Source organism: Pinus tabuliformis, chromosome 9 (assembly GCF_031772625.1).
Source record: "Pinus tabuliformis cultivar Carrire ecotype Pingquan chromosome 9, CPIR1, whole genome shotgun sequence".
Classification (NCBI taxonomy): Eukaryota; Viridiplantae; Streptophyta; class Pinopsida; order Pinales; family Pinaceae; genus Pinus; species Pinus tabuliformis.
The window spans coordinates 1,748,549,924-1,748,554,784 of NC_142307.1; positions in this window are offsets into that span (position 1 = coordinate 1,748,549,924).

Genomic DNA, 4,861 nt, shown 5'->3' on the forward strand with positions numbered 1-4,861 from the left:
GAACTCTCTCCAAGGCAAAGCTCACGACTATAGGCCCATATCCAAAAGTCTTTAGTCGTCCGTTCTTTGCCTTGGTCAGTTGGCTCTTCATATGAGCCGACACAGCTTCACACCAGTTGAAAATGGTGCCTTGGTAACAGTCAATTGCCATCCGCATTTGGGATCCGGAAGCAATGTGTAAAGCGGTCGCGCCGCAAATTCTGGTAACCGTGAACGCTATGACTTTGAGTTCAGGCAGAGTGATGTGTTTTATCTCTATGCCTTTTGAATGGTGAGCCCCACGTGTGCACCAATCCTCGCGGAGACTATCAAGGGGTTGGCCACCCGGCCTAGTCCCCGCAAGATTGAGTTGCTCGCCTCTGTTTGGCAAGCCAGTGAGAAAGTATACATCCGAGGGCTCTATCTCGAGCTGGTGCCCTCCTATGTAAAAGCATTGTTCTTGAACGTTCCATCGCTCAACCAGCCATTCCAAGAATCTTACCTGGCCCCTCATGCCCGGTATGGTCCAATATTTGTATAATCCGCATGCTCTTAGGGCATCCAGGGAAGGTTGATGATTTATTGCAGCTTCATCTTCCTCTACATGCTCTCTTTCTCTCCAGTCTAACATGATTAATGCCCTGCACATCAAAAATAGCAATTAGAAATTGATTTGGGAATTTTTGGTAGGTTTTTGAGGGAGTTGGGGTTTTGGAATGCGCACTTCTCGGAAGACGCACCCTGGCTTTGTAGCACAGGGCGCCCGGACGCGGCTGGCACCTGTATGAGAAAAAGTCGGGGGACGCGGGTCGCCCGAAGGGCACCTGCGTCCGCCGAGAGGCGCATTCCAAAACCAAAACCCCCCCAAAAAATGAAACTAAGACCTAAAAATTAATTCTAAACGGATAGAAATGCAGAGTAGGATGTGTAAAATACCTGGATGAGACGGCGTTCGATTCCAACGGTCAGATTTTCCGCAGCGACCACGGGAAGTTTCTTGTCAAAAGCTCCTTTTTCAACCTCCAAAGTCAAACGGTAAAAATGACATGGTAAAAGGTCTTTTTATAGGTTTTTTGGATGAATTAGTTCATTTTTTACCATGAAAAGATGTTTTTCGATGTATTTTTGCCTATTTTAAACAGGTATGAGTAATGTGTTGCTTTTGTGCAGGACAAAGGGATTTCGAGGGAAATTGTCATTTTTCACAAATAAAAATATCAGAGTCATCTTTTAAGCCCTTTTCTGACTCCTAAAACATGAAAAGATCGCCGAGCGTTTCTTTTACACTCGTTAAAACGGAATTAAAAGACGGTCCCCTTTTAGCTCTTTTCTGACCGTAAAATCAGGAAAAGATTGCCGGGTTTTTGTCGTTTCAAACTCGATAAGGAAATAAAACGACGTGTCCTTGATCGCTTTTTACTTTTCAGGTCAACGACACTATTATGAAAGTACTCCTTGGTCGCAAGATCAAGCGGTTCCCCCAGGTATTATTTTATACTTTTTCGGGCTTGAGGGACACAAATTTACGAAAAAGTTCAACGTGGAGTTTCCTTAAGTTTTTCAGACTCTCTAAAATTGAAAAACGCCGAGTTTCTCCTATACTGGACTCGTTAAATTTTACAGTAAAGGACCTGTTCAATTACAAACAGGAACGAACCACTCCTTCCTAGGGTTCGAATTTAAACTAGGTTGGACTCGTCCGAAGGATGAGCTTATAATCAAGCATATGTTATCCTCCTCAAGCTTGTTAAAAATAAAGAGGTACTTGCCAGAAATGGTGGGGGAAAAGAGAGAAGAATGGGCCTATTTGTTACCTTTTGTCTCAAAAGAAACTTTATTACCGCTCTTGAACACGACACTTTTCATTCACCTGGGTTGGGAAATCTTTTACCTCACAGTTGACCAAACCACTTTGAAAGTCTTTAACCAGGTTCCGGGGATTAACTTTGAGTTATTCGTCACCAAGCCATCTGTCGTGTCGTTATGTGTTCAAGAGGTCTGCAAGAAAAACTTTCATCTGCAAAATACTTGTCATCCATTTGACCATCCCTGAGTCAGTCCTTACAGCAACATTTCTTCAACTTGAACAATGATTTCGTGTTGCAGGCTTGCCTGCAACGGGTCGCTTTCTATCGACATCGACACATTATCTAGAAAAATGACTTAGGAATCGACAGTACCTTGAAGTCTGCATGCATCAATGGCAGGTTTCTCGCCTTTGACGTCAGTTTACATCATTGACTTTCGATCAAAGGATTCCGTGAAGTGTTCGACATCAAAACATCTATTCACATTTCACGGGTTGTGCTTGGTACTTTGAGAACCATTGACATTACTGGTGGTCTCTCTCACGCTTGTTAACAGTTTACATCATCGACTGGTAATCAAGTGGTTTCTAACATGTTCGACATCAAATCATTTAATCACATGGTTAGAATCGTACCAATTCGGGAAGTAGAAGTGAAGACCCTGGATCTAGTTTCTACCATCCAGGCTGCGAGGAGTTTTGTATTCATTATCTATGTAGACTAATCATAAACAGATGGCTGCGTCCATTCTGTGTCTACGAAAGTCTATAAAAAATGATGTACTGCAACATCATTCCTGTATCAGAATAGTTAGTCCATTAGTTAAAGTTTTGAATCTGAGTATGGGAATGCCTACCTCAGTGATGATATAATCTTATACATGTATTTTGTGTTGAAAATTGCAGGTTCCAACCAGGTCATCCACAAGACAATCCTTGAAATGATAAAGCGCTTCACCCTTCCTAGAATTACAAAACCCTAATCTATTCCAGGCTTCGCACTTTAGGGGGCAATCTGTTACACTAAAAAATGTCACGATGACTACTTACAGTTAGTATGGCTCAAATCAACAGTCATGCTACCCTCTTAGGCAAGTCTTATGCCTCTGCTATCCATCTCAAACTCAAAGAAGAGAGAAAGTCTTGTAAAAATGTGTTTATCTCTGGGGTCGCAGGTTCTCTCTAGCCTTACCTGCGGGGACGCTTACCATGTTCACAAAAGCTGCGTCCATGGACGCTCTGTATGTTAAGGGACATGTGCGTCCTTCTGTAAAAGGCAAAATGCGCGAGTTTCATCTTAAAAAAGTTACTTGTGGTTACTTCTAGAACCTTCTAGAGGTCGGTTTGATGAAATGGATGCGCCTCTAGTTGGTTCATGTATCTCTATTAAGGGGGAACTTATCCCATCAATAAGGGAGCTATCCCACCCAAAGAGCGGGATTATCCCATTGATGGTGGACCTGAATAACCTCTTTACAGCACTATAAATAAAGACATTGAGCCAGAGGGAGGAGAGGTTAGAGCTATACATTTTCTTTGGGTAAACGCTGCAGGAATTAGGACTCCCATTTAGAACCTTGTGAGGAGAGATTGTCTTTGCTTGATTCTACTTGGAAGTGGGTGAGCTTTGTCAAAGTAGAGGAAAACCCTTGATGGACCCTGGAAGGAACTTGCACAACACCAAGGCCAGGTTGTAAGAGTTTCTTTGTTTCGTTATTAATACAAACTGGTTTATTTTTCTCAATAGCTTGTGTTAATGAGTTATTTCATGTGTTCCTTGGTCTGCATGTTGAATATATGTTTTATTATATGAAATGCAAGTGCTTGGTAATTGTTTGATTGTTGGTGGTTGCAGGAATTGACATGAAGGAGGAGCTCATCCGGATCGCCAAGAACGGACTACAACAACAGCGTTTTGGAATAAGGTAAGCCTAAACACTTGTAGTTTTCATGTTTTAAAAGGTATATTTAGAGAAAGATTACTCCATTTTGTCTTGTTTGTCGCTAGAGAGTCTAGACTCCTAGGGAGGTCAGCTGTGTCCGCACAAACGACTTTTTCCACCACGACACTACCTACAAGAACCTCTCCCACTCCAAAGCTTAAACAATTTCCAAGATCTTTCTTATGATTGATAATTTTCAGAAATAAAATAACTTGAAATAGGTGTATGCTTTCAGTTTTACTTTAAGTGACCAAATCCCTTAAGTTTATTTTCTTAAACTGATATGCAGCATATAACAATGAAATAGTGCAACAAATAAACAACATACACATACCAGCAATATAATTAGGATTTCACCCAAACCTCTTGGGTTACGTCTCCATGAGCTCTAGTCGACTCAACTAGGCTCTTTGGGATTATGGATTAAATTGTTTTACAATTTCCACAATCAACACCATAGGTCTACAACTGAACCAATGGGCTTAGAATGCCATCTTTATCCCTGACTATTTGGCTCTCTGGCTCTCGGATCTTAGCTCTCAGCTCTTGGCTCTCAGCTCTATCTCTCGACTCTCGGCTCTCGGCTCTTGGCTCTTGGCTCTAGCTCTCAGCTTTGGCTCTCGTCTCTTGGCTCTCGACTCTGGCTCTCGCCTCTTGGCTCTCAGATCTCGCTCTTGTCTCTTGGCTCTCGGCTCTTGGCTCTCGACTCTAGCTATTGGCTCTTTGTAAGGAGAATAACTACCTCCAACCTCTGCTGGCTTCTCTATGTTCTCCTCTCACTAGCTCAGATTATTACAATGTGTGAGCCCTCCCTGAGTCTCTACAAAATAATGGAATTTACCCCTGAGATGGCTCGAACGCCTCGATTCCACAAGAATAATGCCTCTAGACCCCTTGGATGGTTACCAAAACCTCTTTGGTTCCCAAAAATGCCTTCCTCTATGTTGGACCCTTCTCCCTGTCTCTTCACCTTCTCTTCTATGTTCTAATTCATGTTTTCATGACACGTTCTATTTCATAATTTCCTTATGGTGGAGAACAATGATGTTTAAAATAGGAACAGTTTGGAGATGAAAGGATCGCAGGTGAAATAGTCCCCACCGTCCGGCCTTTCTTGGTAACAAAATCCCCA